The following is a 15,512-nucleotide window of genomic DNA, read 5'->3' as shown; positions in this document are numbered from 1 at the left end:
TATATATATATATATATATATATATATATATATATATATATGTATGTATATGTATATGTATGTATATATATGTGTATATATATGTATATGTATGTATATATACATACACACACACACACACACACAATGGAGTATTACATGGCAATGAGAGGGAATGACATATGGCCATTTGTAGGAAAGTAGATGGACTTTGAGGGTTTCATGCTAGCGAAATAAGTCAAACAGAGAAGGACAGATACTGTATGTTTGCACTCATAGGTCTAAGAGGAGAAGAGGAGAAACCTAATGGAGGACCAGGGGGAGAGGAAGGGGGAAAGAGAGTTGGGGAGTGAGAGAGACACAAAACTTGAGAGACTACTGAATACTGAAAATGAACTGAGGGTTGAAGGGGAGGGGGAGGGGGGAAAAGAGGTGGTGGTGATGGAGGAGGGCACTTATGGGGAAGAGCACTGGGTGTTGTATGGAGACCAATTTGACAATAAACTATTAAAAATTTTTAAAAAATAAGTAAAAGTGAATAATCAGTAAAATAAATAAATAAATAAATAATGTCTCTTGTATGGATAACATCTAGGGAAGGACCAGGTAAGAATGACCAGATGAGGCTATCACAGCTTCATATCATATCTAGATGGCCAGCGCTAGACATCTCAACACCAAGACCCCCTGGCTCCAAGGAATAACACCTGGTCCCTGGTCTCTGCTCTACCTGGTTCCGGGATGCCTGAGAGGACACAAACACCAGACCACAATCCTCAACAGAAACCCCAGACCCTGAACAAAGATGAGACTTTCTCCTTTCCTTTATGGCTTTCCCAAACCTCTGTTCTGTATCTACTCTCTCTACAGCTTCGATAAACTCTGCTCTTACATACTTCTGGTCATGTTTTAGTGTGTGGGGGGGGAGGGGGGGTGTAAAGCCACGGACCTTCTTGGCTGGTCCTGTGGGACCCCTCTGGGTCCTCACACCAATACCAAAATTTAAGCTATAAAATTAGATAAATCCATCCAAAAAAGTACTGAATGCACTGGGATAGGATCCAGAAAACCAGGTTTTTGCCTCAGCTATGTGAGTTTGAATAAGTCATTTAATTTCAGTGGGCTCCAGTTTCAAATAGGTAAAATAAGAAAAAAAATTGCATCTTCTATATCATAAATGAATTGTGAAAAGCAAATAAGATAGCATCTTATAGTAAAGCAAACTTCAAAATAAAAGTTAATATCTGAGTAACTGAGGAATCCAAATATTTTAAGATAAAACTAAAGACAACTATATCAATTTTTAAGTGATTGTGTCTCAGTTTCAAATCCAATTTCTATATCTGCTTCCTCAATTTGGGGTCAGAACTTTGCAAATCACACTTCTAGTGAGTTCTACAAGAAAGTGATGCTAGAGGAAGACCCCAGTGATGAAGGAGAAAGAAGGGCTCTTCCCTTTCCCATTTGCTAATGTTAGGCTTCCTGTGTGCATCTTGTTTCTGTTGGCATCCCTCCACCCTTTCTTATTCAGCCAAACAACAGTGGTTTATTCTTCTAGCCTAAATTATATCCATTTTGCAGGTTTTCCAACACTTGCAGGATCTACTTTATTATGTGCCAGGAAGAGCCAGCTATTATTTCTCTCCCTCACAGACCTCTCCTCTGAGGATACAGATATCGGCACCATTTGACAAGGACCTACAGTTCTGAGACCAGGATTTCAGCTTTATAGAGCTACTTCTGAATTCAGTTAAGTTCTAATTTAATCTTCTTTCTTCTTCTAAATCTAGAAATGATAGATACAGTTTGCAACTGCTATTTCCATGTTACTCTGATGAAAATATCCTTTATTTGTTCATTCTAAACATCTAGGCAAGAATTCTTTATAATGAATTCCCTCCATTAAAGTAACTTTCCAGTGATCCCTCACTGCTACAACACCATGGGGCCACCGGCATGGAGAGAGTGGCTCTACAATGTTTTAAATAAAAACCTCAAACAAAGGAAATACTTTTGAAGAATTACACCTTAAAAAAGATTCTCAAAAATAAAATGCATATCCTTCAAAAAAACTAATAAAATAAAATAATTTATAGAAATAAATCTATAAAGATGAAGGAATTGAGAAGAGATGCTAACCAGAAAATTCTAAAATATTGAAAAACAAATGGAAAAAATGGCAACTGACTGACCCACAAAACCTGAGACTGAAAACCTAAGCCCCTAGAGAAGGAAAACCATGAAAGCAAGCCAATATGCACATTAGAACCAAAGAAAGAAACATTTCATCAACTAGAAGTGTAGGTTCTTTTGAGCAATGATTTCCCTGGGTTTTCTTTACATATATTTTTAAGTTGGTTTATTTATTTTGAGAGAGAGAGAGCAAGAGTGAGCGAGTGTGAGTGGGGGATGGCAGAGAGAGAGGGGGAGAGAGAGAATCCCAAGCAGGGCCATGCTATCAGCACAGAACCCAATGTGGGGCTCATATTCACAAACTGCGAGATCATGATCTAGGCCAAAACCAAGAGTTGGACATTTAACTGACTGAGAGACCCAGACACCCATCTCTGTTTTTTTCTTTTTGCCTCATGTATTCTAAACTGAGTGCTGAAGCAGCAGCAACCTGGAAACACCAAAAGGCACAGAAAAATATGTTTCCAAGAAAAGCTTTCCCAATCCCGCCAAAGATGCAGAAGAGGGACAATCTACTAAGATTTTTTTTTCTAAAATCAAATAATAACAACTCTATTCCAGCCAAACACTACAGAAAAACTGTGACCCCATCCATATGTCTGCCATCAGGATTAGGATTTTACCCTCACCTGGCTGTAACAAGTCACCCCAATTTCTCTGCCAGAGAGGGGTCAGCGAAGACTAAGAAAAAAGATGGGAGTTTTATCTCCACTGAATGGTAATAAGATTTCCTCCTGTGGGATCAGTGGAGACCACATGGGAAACCCTGTTCTACACAGACCCAAATGTACTGAGATGCCCATCTCCTTTCCTGCTGAGGTGGTATTAAATACGGCCTAGTGCAGGGTCAAGTCCTTTGCCAACATTCAGTAGTAACAAGGTACCACTCTACTGATAGTATAGGGGGAGCCATAACAAGGCACCTCTCCCACTTTCAACCAGAGTGGTATTAGTGTGCCCATACTAAAGAACTTGGTCTCCAGAGGCACCTTGGTGGCTTACTCAGTAAATCATCTCACTCTTAATCTCAGCTCAGATCTTGATCTCAGGGTAATGAGTTCAAGCCTCATATTGGGCCCCATGCTGGGTATGAAGCCTATTTTAAAAAAAAAAAAAGCCTAGTCTCCCATCCTCAACTATCAGTAATAAAGACCACATTCTCTCTCTCCATATTCAATGGACATCAAGTGGCTACCTGGACTTTTATTCTGATCAGACACTAATGAGGTGACATCCCTCTTTCCCCACTGGAATGGTATCAGAGGATGCCTGCTATGCCACAAATTTAAATACAAACAGAAGGCTGATGACATAATAAGCAAAATGTTCAGAATTCAATAAAAAAAATCACTCCTACAAAAACTATGAAATTCTTGACTAAAGTGAGATAAAACAATGGATGAAGGCTGACAATGAGACACAGATGTTAGAATTATCTGATAAGAATTGTAAAGGATCAATAACAAAAATACATCAACAATTATGAACATGCTTGAAACAAAAAACCATAAGCTCCAGTTAAGAAAAATTAGATATAAAGAAGATTCAATGCATTTTTAAAAAATAACTAAAACTCTAAACCTTGAGGCATCTGGGTAGCTCAGTCAACTGAGTGTCCAACTCTTGATTTCAGTTCAAATTATGATCTCACAGTTGTGGGTCTGAGTCCCACATTTCTCAGCATGAAGCCTGCTTGGGATTTTCTCTCTCTCCTTCTGCTGCTTGCTCTCTCTCTCTCTCTCTCTCTCAAATAAAATAATTAAATAAATAATAAAATAAAATAAAATTCTAAAACTCAATGAATAGGCTTAATAACAAAACGGAGAAGACAAAGGAAAGAATCAGTGAATTGAAAGACAGAATTGCAAAAATTAATCAATCTGAATAACAGAGAAAATAGACCAGAAAAAATTAAGGACTTAAGAAACTTTAACAAAAGATTTAACATTCTTGTCATAGGAATGTTAGAAGGAAAGGAGAAAAATGGTATGCCTAAAAAAGTATTCAAATAAATAATGGCTGAAAAATCTCAAATTTTTCAAGAAAATAGAAACTTACAAATTCAAGAAGTTGAGAAGACACTCAACTTAAAATAAACCCAAATATATCCATGCCTAACATATTATAGTCAAACTCTGAAAACTAAAGACACGGGATGCAAGGGAAAAGAAGTGACATCTTAACTATACTGGAAAAATAATTCACATAACACCAGATTTCTCATCAGAAGCTATGAAGGCCAGAAGGAAGTGGTACAACATTGATCAAGTGCTGAAATTCAAGGAGTTTAAATCAGAGTTCTTTATCCAGCAAAAATATCCTTCAGAAATGAAGAGGGAAACATTCTCAGATAAAGGAAAGCTGAGAGAATCTGACACCAGCAGAATTACCCTAGGACCAGCTAAGTAAAGTTCTCTGAACAGAAAGGAATTGATAAAATTAAAAATCTGGAAATTTAGAAACAAAGAAAGAACAAACAAATAAACAGTAAACAAAAAAAAAAAGAAAAATTCTGGATAAATATGATAGACTATTCTCACTCTCTTGAATTTTAAAAATTATGTTTAAAGTTGAAAGAAAAATTTTTAACACTGTCTAATATATTATAAAGCTGCCTAAGCATATTAAGAAATACATAAGACAACTGTATCATGCAAGGATGAGGGTAATAGGACAAAAAGAGAGGTAAGATTTCTATAGTTCACTTGAACACCAATAGACACCAGCAGATTGTAGTAAAATGCAATATCTTGAGCAACCACTGAAAAAAGTATACAAAAAGCTACACTAGGGAAAAATACTATAGATGAACCAGAATAGATTTTTAAAATATGTCCAAGTAATCTAAAGGAAAGGGGAAAATGTAGAGAAAGAAGAAACAGAGAGAACAAACACAAAACAAAAACAAAATGGCAGACATAAACCTTAACTAATAAATAACTATATTCTATAAATGGTCTAAATCCACAAATGAAAAAATAGGGATTGGCATACCCAACTATATGCTAACTACAAAACACTTCAAGCATAACAATGTAAGTAGGTGGAAATTAAAGCAATACAAAGATATGCCATGCAAAGATTAATTAAAAGAAACCAGGAATGGCTATATAAATATCAGATAAACTGGACTTCAGAAAAAATAAAAACCAAGGGTAGTGAAAAATATTACATAATCATAAAAGAGCAAATCCATCAAGAAGACTCAATTCTAATTGTGTGTGTGGATCAGACAACAAAGTTCAAAATACATAAAGTACAAACCGACAGAACTGAGAGGAGAAATAGACAAATCTACAATTACACTTGGGAATTGTCAACACTCCCCTCTCAACAAATGATAGAATTACTAGACAGAAACTTGGCAAAAGATATAGAAGAACTCAACAATATCATCAACCAACAGGATCTAATCAACATGCATTGAACAATCCACCCAAAACAGCAGAATACATATTACTTTCAACTGTCTACAGAACATATACAAAAATAAACCATATGTGGAGTCACAAACAGATCTCAACAAGTTTTAAAGAATTAAAATCATTCAGGATGTGTTCATTGACAACAATGGAATAAAAATAGAAACTGATAACTAAAGGGTGACAAAATTAAACACTTGAAAACAGTAAAAGAAAAAAAAGCAGCATGCTTGTAAGTAATGCAAAGATAAAAGAAGAAATCTCAAAGAAAATTTTAAAATACATTTAAATGAAAATGAAAATACAAGATGTTAAAATTTGTAGGACACAACTAAAGTAATGCTGGGAGAGAAATTTGTCACACTAAATGTTTACATTAGAAAAGAAGAAAGTTCTCAGGGGTAGCTGGGTAGCTCAGTCAGGAGCATCTGACTCTTGATTTTGGCTCAGGCCAAAATCCCAGGGGTGTGTGATTGAGCCCCACATCAGGTTCCATGCTGAGTATGGAGCCTGTTTAGGATTCTTTCTCTCTCTGTGTCCCTCTCCCCCACTTGTGCATTCTCTCTCTGTCTAAAATAAAATTTAAAAACAAAGAAAAGACTGCTCGCTTCGGCAGCACATATACTAAAATTGGAACAATACAGAGAAGATTAGCGTGGCCCCTGCGCAAGGATGACACGCAAATTCGTAAAAAGAAAGAAAAGAAAACAGAGTCCCAAAACCAATAATATAACTTCTTATCTCAAGAAACTAAAAAAGAAGAGCAAAATAAACCCAAAGGAAGCAGAAGGAAGGAAAGAATAAAAATAACAGCAGAAATAAATTAAACTAAGAACAAAAAATGACAGAAAGATCAGTAAAACCAAAAGCTGTTTCTCTGAAAAGATTTTTTAAATGATAATAACTAGCAAGAATATCCAAGAAAGGAAGAAAGAGAGAGAGAGAGAGAGAGAGAGAGAGAGAGAGAGGGAAGGAGGGAGGGAGGGAGGGAGGGAGGGAGGAAGGAAGGAAGGAAGGAAGGAAGGAAGGAAGGAAGGAAGGAAGGAGGGAGGGAGGGAGACAGAAATTAGTAATAACAGGAGGAAACACAAGATACTACTACAGACAGGGCAGACATCAAAAGCATAATTGGAAATACTATGAACAACTACCCAATGTAAATTTGACAATTTAGATAAAATGGACCAAATCCTTGAAAAACACAATCTACCACAATGTAAAGAAACTAAAATCAATAATTTGAATAACCTCATAACTGTTAAAGAAATTAAGAATTTTAAAATGCCCAAAAAAGATACATTCAAGCCCTTATAGTTTCATTGGAGAACTCTACTAAATGCTGAAGGAAGAGTTAACACCAACTGTATACACTTTCTTCCAGAAAATAAGTGGCTGCAATCATTTTAGGAAGACAATATTATCCTGATCCTGAAGGCAGTACAGAAAGTGAAAATTACAAACCAGTATTCATTATATAGTATCACTGTAAAAACACTTTAATAAAATATTAGAAAATAGACTTTCAGTAATACACGAAAAGGAACATATACCATGACAATAAGATATGTTTATTCTAAAAGACTGGTTCAGTATTAGAAAATCAATTTGTGTAATCTACCATATTAACAGGTTAAAAAGGAAAATTTCATGATCACATTAATTAATACAGGAAAAAAACAGTTGATAATATTTATTACTCATCAAACTAAAAATTCAGAAAACTAGGCAGAGAGAACTTTACCCATGTGATAAAGAACATCTACGAAAAGCCTCCAGTCAATATCATTACTTGGTGGTGAAAGATTGAAAGCTTTCCCCTAAGATTACAAGACGCAAGGATATCTGTTCCTGTCATTTCTATTCAGCACAATTATGAAGTTTTAGCCAGAAAATTAAGGCAAAGGGGAAGAAAAGGCATAAAATAATGAAGTAAAAGTGGCCCTCTTTTTGGCATGATCATCTATTCAGGAAAAATCAAAGAAATTTATTAAACTACTAAGTGAGTTCAACAAGGGCATAGAATATAAGATCAACATACAAAAATCAGTTGTATTTTGACATACTAGCAATGGACAACACAAGGACACCAAGATTAAAAATGTAACAGTTGTACAATTTATTTTTTAAAAATAACAAAATGCTTAGATGTGCATCTAACAAAACACATGTACAGTCTACATGCTGCAAATCACAAAATGCTGATAAAAGACCGAAATAAATGGGAAAATATAATGTGTCATGGATGGAAGACAACATGCTGAAGATGTACAAATTGATAAGTTTACCAGAATTACTATCAAAATCCCAATGAAGATTTGTTTAACATACATATAAGCCTATTCTAAAATATGTGAAATGACATGGAACTTGGATATCTGATTCCTAAAAAATATAAAATGAGAAGAATTATTGTGTTCTCAAAACTTATTATATCTCAAGAGTAAGCAAGATTATATAGTAATGACAGATGAATAGACACATCGATCAATGTAACATCATAGAGAAAGCAGAAATAAACCCCAAAAGTAGAGCCAATTGGTTTGCTACAAAGGTGCAAAAGCAATTCAATGCAGACCGTACAGTATTTTTCATAAATGGTGCTGGATTAATTGGAGATCCATAGGCAAAAGAATGAACCTTGATCTCAACCTCATACCTTATACAAAAACCTAAGTGGTTAGAGATTATAATGTAAAATATAAAGCTACAAAAAATATATATATAAAGCTATAAAAATGTAGAGGGTAACATAGAAGAGTAAAGAGTCCTCAGGACACAAAACTATGATTCACAAAAGATAAACTTTGATGAATTGGATTTCATCAAAGTTTTTTAAAAAAGTATTTTCTCTGAAAGTCCCTGATAAGATGAAAAGACTAGCTACAGAACAGGAGAAGGTATTTGCAAACCATGTATCTGACAGCAGATTCAAATCTAGAATATAAAGAGCTCTGAAAATTCATCAGTTAAAAAAATCCAATTAAAAAATGGGCAGAAGACACAAAGAGACATTGCACCAAAGAGATTCTATAAATAGAAAATATAATAATACTTTAATTAAACTCCTGTTAATGGGACATAAGAAGAAAAGTGAAACACAGGGTGCTTACCACAACTATCCAACTCAGAAACAAGGGCAATACAATTAGAAGAGAAGCAAAATAATTTATCTTTACCTACATCCCTCAGTACCCTTCTGACCCCAGCACCTTGCCTAAAAAAATTGCAATGCTTTTAATTAATCAGTATATCAAACATGGGAAAGTGAATTAAACATCTTTATGCATGCCATGAGACATACACAATGCTAGATGCTATCTCACTTATTATTCATTTAAACTTCCCAATAAGCCTGTGAGAAAGATATTTTATTATCCTCTTTCTACAAATGAAGAAATTGAGACTATGGAAGTCTATAATAATGTGATAATTTCATAAAGTTAAAGCATGAATTCTGACCACTGATTCTGTACAAACACTTTATTTCATTTCTATTAATGGTACAACTTAATTTGAAAACATAATTTAGAGATTTCCATTTTGTGGACAACATGAAATAACAAAGACTGGATTTATCCTTTCACCTGAAATAACTTCACAAATTGTATACAAAATAGGATACAAAAAGCCTCTAAGATACTGAATGTCAGTCAGTGAAGGAGCCATGACACAAGGAGGGAAAATCCAGAGCTCAGTGGTCTCCCTGAGGTTAAGAGATGAGGCTGAAATATAGAAAAACCATGTAACGAGAGCTTAGAAGGGAGTCCTGGAGTAAAGAGAATTACAAAAAAGTCTACAACTCTGCACAGTCTCAGTTAAGCACTGAACAGCATATGGATGTGAAGAAGCTATCCAAGGCTAAGGAAAGCAACACCCAAGGGATTAGAGAAGGAATCCACAAATCATAGCCAATGGGCTGTTTTAGTAAATAAAATTGTATTGGAACAGAGTCACATATCACTCACATGTTATATATGACTACGTTCGGGCTGTAATAGCAGCACTGATTAAATTTAATGGAAACTTTATGTCTCACAAGCTTAAACTCTTTACTATCTAGCCTGTAAGGAAAAAGTTTACTAAACCCTGAGTTAAAATCACCAATCCTACCAACCAAGACTAGGACCACTGTAAGGCAAGCATGATGCCTAAGACACAAAATTTTAAGAGGCATGCATTCTCAGGTGCAGAGCCTGAGCTTGCATGAACCTAAGAGTCAGTAACACATTAAGTTTTGCACCCTTGACATCTTGCCCATCTCACCCTAGCTCCAGCAGGGCTGAGAGCTTGTATAGGAATAGCTGGGGGCCCTGAGGGACTCAGTCGGTTAAGCACCCAACTTTAGCTCAGGTCATGATCTCACACCTCATGAGTTCAAGCCCCACTTCAGGCTCTGTACTGACAGCTCAAATTCTGTCTCCCTTTCTCTCTCTGCTTCTCCCCTGATTGTGTGCTCACTTTCTCCTTTCTCACTTTCTCTCTCTCTTTCTCTCTCTCTCTCTCTCTCTCTCTCTCTCTCTCAAAAATAAATACACATTATAGAAAAAAAAGAAAGAAAGAAAGATACAGGAATAACTAGTTCACACCAGCTACACAGCAAAAGCTCATAATTCTGATCACTGGCTAAAGTGTTCAGAGCAATTTGGCCTTAGCCCTGGAAAATCAGTCATACATTTAAAAACTTCTCTGGTTCCACTTAATAGAACTTAATGGAAAGACCCAAATAGATTAAATAATTTCTAAGTAACTTAGCCAAATTTCAAAACAAAGCTCGAGTATTCAAAAGAATATAAACCTATCAAGCACACAGCAAGGTAAATATCTGAATGTCCAAAATTCCAATAAAAATATTACCAGGCAAACAAAGAAGTAAGACAGGACCCATGATGAAGATAGGAATCAATCAATTGAAAATGCCCCAGAAATGATACAGAAGACAGAATGTGTAGAAAAAGTATTTGTAGTTATGTTAGTTGTACTTCATATATTCAAACACCTAAAGGAAAGACTGAACATGCTACGTAGATGAATACAAAGACCAAAAAAAAAAAGGGGGGGGGGGCAAAACTCAAACTTCTAGAGCTGAAAAAAACAATGTCAAAGAGGAAAACTGCATTGGATGTGATTAAGGCATATGAAACATTGTATAAGAAAATGATTAGTGAACTAGAATGCATGGCAAATTAAAAAAATCTCATAAAACTCTAAGAAAATATTTACCTAAGAAAAAATAAAGGTGAGCTAATATGCTGTGGGATATGTTTTAGCAATCTAAAGTACATGTAATCAGAGTTCCAAAAGAAGAAGAGAATGAAGAAGGGAGTGGAGAAACTATAAACCCACAGATCCAAAAACCTCAACCAATCCAAAGCACAAGAAAAATGAGGAGAACTACATGAAAATGCATCAGAATCAAATTTTTCAAAATACTGATAAGGAAAAAGTATTCGGAACAGCCAGAGCCAAAAGACGTTATGTGTTATGTACATGGGCACATAACCTCTGTGGACAACATTTTTAAGTGACATAATTTATATCACAATGGGAACAATATTAACAAGAGAGTGGAGCAATATCTTAACAACATTAAAAGAAAAAACAAAACCTGTCAATCTATGATTCTTTACCAAGTGAAAATATTTTAGAAAACAAAAGCGAAATAAAATTATTCACAAAGCAAAAAAAATTAAGACGTGTTACAAGAAATATTAAAAGAAGTTCTTGGGGTACCTTGGTGACTCAGTCGGTTAAACGTCCAACTTTGGCTCAGGTCGTGATCTCACAGTCCGTGGGTTCAACCCCCACGTCAGGCGCTGTGCCGACAGCTCAGAGCCTAAACTCTGCTTCAGACTCTGTTGTTTCCCTTGGGGCCCCTTGGTGGCTCAGTCAGTAAAGGGTCCGACTTCAACTCATGATCTCACAATTCGTGGGTTCAAGCCCTGCGTCAGCTCTGTGCTGACAGCTAGCTCAGAGTCTGGAGCCTGCTTCAGATTCTCTGTCTCCTCTCTCTCTGACCCTCCCCTGCTCACACTGTCTCTCTCTGTCTCTCAAGAATAAATAAAAAACATTTAAAAAATTAAAAGAAGTTCTTTACGCAGACACATGAAACCAAAAAGAACTCAGACACACATTTCAAGAAATGTTAAGAAAGTTGATTAAGCAGAAAGAACAAGATAGATACCTGATAGAAATCTATATCTACACAAAAGAATAAAGCCCCCAGGAAATGTTAACTACATGGGTAAACATAAGATTCTTTTACTATTCAAATCTCTTTAGTAGATAATTATTTTGAGCAAAATAATAGCAATATATTGTAAGGTTTATAACCTATTTAAAGTACAATGTATGACAATATTACAAAGGTCAAAAAAGGAGATATAGAAATAGACTGTTTTAAGTTCCTTATGTTATATGTGAAGTTGTATAATATTATTTAATGGTGGACTATGAAAAGCTGCAAATAACACAGTAAACCCAAAGACAATTTTTAAAATAAAACAATGAAGTCTTATAGCTAGTACGTCATACAAGGAGACAAAATGGAATCATAAAAAAATCTAATCCAGGAGTGACTTGGTGGTTCAGTTAAGCATCTGACTCTTGATTTTGGCTCAGGTCATGATCTCAGGATTTATGAAATGGAGCCTACATAACAATGCAGAGCTTGCTTGGGGTTCTCTCTTGCCCTCTCTGTCCCTTTTTTCTCTCTCTTAAAACAACTAAACCCACATTTAAAAGAAATCTAATACAAATGAAAGCAGGAAAAAACAAGAAAAATGAGAACAAAGAAAAGATGGGACAAAAAGAAAAATAGAAAAATGGATGATCTAAACTCAATTATTTCAATATTCTCATTGAAAGCAAATTACCTAAAAACCTTGGAAGCAATTGTATTACTGGAATTAAATGTAGGACAAAGTAAAACCAAGAAACCAAGTTGAAATAAAAAGACTAATAAGTTAGAAATAAAAGAATAGGAAAGAATATACTATGCAAACATTGACAAAAAGAAAGCTGAAGTGGCTATATTTTATCAGACAGTCAACTTTATTTTATTATTTATTTTTAAATTTATTTTTGATACAGAGAGAGAGATAGAGAGCATGAGAGGGGGAGGGGCAAAGAGAGAAGGAAACACAGAACTGGAAGCAGGCTCCAGGCTCTGAGCTGTCAGCACAGAGCCTGATGTGGGGTTCGAATCCACGAATGTGAGATCATGACCTGAGCTGAAGTCTGAGGCTTAACCGACTGAGCCACCCAGGCACCCCTCAGACAGTCAACTTTAGAAAAAAATTAATAGGGACTGAAAAGTGGGTATTTCATAGTGATACAGGGGTCTATTCATCAAGCAGAGATAAAAATAATAAACCTTTTTATAACTAATAAGAAGAGCTTTAAAATACACAAAATACACAAAATAACCATCAACAAAATGTGAAAAAGACAAATTCAGGATTGTAGTTAAATAATTTCAAAATCCTTCACTCCATAAAGAAAGACATAAAAACATAGACTTCAACAACATTATCAATCTACTAGATTAAATTGACATCTATAGAACATTTCATTCAACAGTTGCAGAATACACATTCTTTTCAAGTTTACGCAGATACTTAACAACAGAGACCATATTCTGGGCCATGAAATGACTCTCAATCCACCTAAAAGCATTCATTAATATCACAATGGAATTAGATTTGAAACCACCTACACCAAGATATCCAAAGAATCCCCAAATATGTAGAAACTAAGTAGCAAACTTATAAATAACTCATGAATCAAAGAAGAACTCAAAAGGGAAAATGAAAAGTATGTTGAACTGAATAAAAATGAAAACACAACATATCAAAGTTTGGGGGATGCAACCGAATTAGTACTCACAAGAAAGCAGATAGCACTACTTCAATGACAGAAAAGAAGAAAAGTCTCAAATCACGACCACAAATTCCACTTTAGAAAACTAGAAAAAGAAGAGCAAATGAAATACAAATAGGCAGAAGAAAGTGCAAGTAAATGTCAGTAAAATATAAATCCCATAAAAACTATGAAGTTAAGCCAATGAAACCAAACACTGTTTTGTTTTTTTTTAATGAGATGAGTAACATTGATAAACTTCTAACCAGAATGATCTGGGAGGAAAGAAGTAAACCCAAATTAATAATATCGGAAAGAAATAAGGTGACATCATTGCAAACTCTATAGATATTAACAATAAAAAAGGAATACTATACAAAATTTATGCCAATGAATTTGGCAGCATAGATCAAATGGTCAAATTATTCTAAAAATATACTAATTACCAAAATTCACTCAAGAAGTAGTTTTCATAGCATCTATCACTTTAAATATTTAATGTGTAGTTTAAAATCTTCCTGCAAAAAAATTTCCACTCCCAGATAGCTTTATTGTGAATTCTATCAAATATTTAAGCAGCAAATACTTCTAATTCTACTCTCAAGGCCAGCTTTAACCTCATACCAAAACCAGAGATATTTCAAAAACAAAATAAAACAAAAAATAAATCGTAGACTTTTGATGTATATTCCTTGTGAACATGGAGGTAAATATTGAACAAATAAGAATTTATGGGACTACACCAAAATAAAATGCTTTTGCACAGCAAAGGAAACCACCAACAAAATGAGAAGGCAACCTATTCAATGGGAGAAGATATTTACAAATGATAGATCTGATATATATATCCAAATATATAAATAAGTTATACAACTCAACATCAAAAACACCCAAATAATTCAATTTAAAAATGGATAGTGGACCTGAATAGACATTTTTCCAAAGAATTTTTCCACTGACATACAAATGGACGACACCAAAAGATACTCAACATCACTAATTATCAAGAAAATGTGTTCAAAATCACAATGAAATGTCACCTCACACCTTTCAGAATAGCTTTTCAAAAGCAAAAGAAACAACAAGTGTTGGTGAAGATATGGAGAAAAAGGAATCTTCATGCACTGTTGGTGGAAATGCAAATTGGTACAGTCATTGTGGAAAACAGTATGGAGGTTCCTCAAAAATTTTTAAATAGAATTCCTACATGACCCAGTAATTCCACTACTGAGAAAAAAAAAAAAAGAAAGTGAAGACACTAATTAGAAAAGATATATGCATCCCTATGTTTGTTGCAGCATTGTTTACAATAACCAAGATATGGAAGCAACGTAAGTGTCCATTCATAGATGAATTGATAAAGATGTAATATATATACACAATGTAATATTACTCAGCCATATAAAATGAGATCTTGCCATTTGCAACAACATAGATGGACCTAGAAAGTATAATGCTAAATAAGTCAGTCAAAGACAAATATCATATGATTTCACTCATATTTGCATTTTAAGAAACAATGCAAAGAGAGAAACAAGAGACAAAAAAAAATAGACTCAAGTACAGAGAATAAACTGGTGGCTGCCAGAAGGGAAGTCTATGGAGTAATAGGTGAAATAAATAAAGGAGATTAAGAGTACACTTATCGTGATAAGCACTGGTAATGTACAGAATTGTTACGTCACTATACCGGATATCTGAAACGAATAAAATACTGTATTTAAATTATACTTAAAAATTAAGAATTAGCAAATTGAATCCAACAAAATAAAAATGGATAATATATCATGACAAAGAAGAGTTTATTTCAGGAATGCAAAATTCTTTTAACATTCAAAAATCAATTAGTGTAATTTAACATATTTAACAGACTAAAGCAAACAGAAAACCATATGGTCATCTCAAAACAGAAACCCCTGATAAATCTAACATCCCTCCCTCATGAAAATTTTCAACAATTTAGAAACAGAAAAGAGCATTCTCAGCCTGATAAAGGGAATCTACCAAAAGCCTACTGATAAGTGGAAGAGTTAATACTGTTCTCATAAGTTGAGGGAAAAT

The 15,512-nt window shown here is 34.5% G+C and overlaps 1 non-coding gene across 1 annotated transcript; it reads left to right on the top strand.

Annotated features, from left to right (window-relative positions):
- Positions 1–6,194: 6,194 nt before the first annotated feature.
- Positions 6,195–6,301, top strand: LOC115293019. Its single transcript, XR_003909292.1, has one exon. It is a non-coding gene; the product is annotated as a U6 spliceosomal RNA (small nuclear RNA).
- The last annotated feature ends 9,211 nt before the right edge of the window (positions 6,302–15,512 follow it).

Source organism: Suricata suricatta, chromosome 5, assembly GCF_006229205.1.
Source record: "Suricata suricatta isolate VVHF042 chromosome 5, meerkat_22Aug2017_6uvM2_HiC, whole genome shotgun sequence".
Lineage (NCBI taxonomy): Eukaryota > Metazoa > Chordata > Mammalia > Carnivora > Herpestidae > Suricata > Suricata suricatta.
Note: the sequence above shows the minus strand (reverse complement) of the source record. Positions and strands in the feature narration are given on the sequence as shown.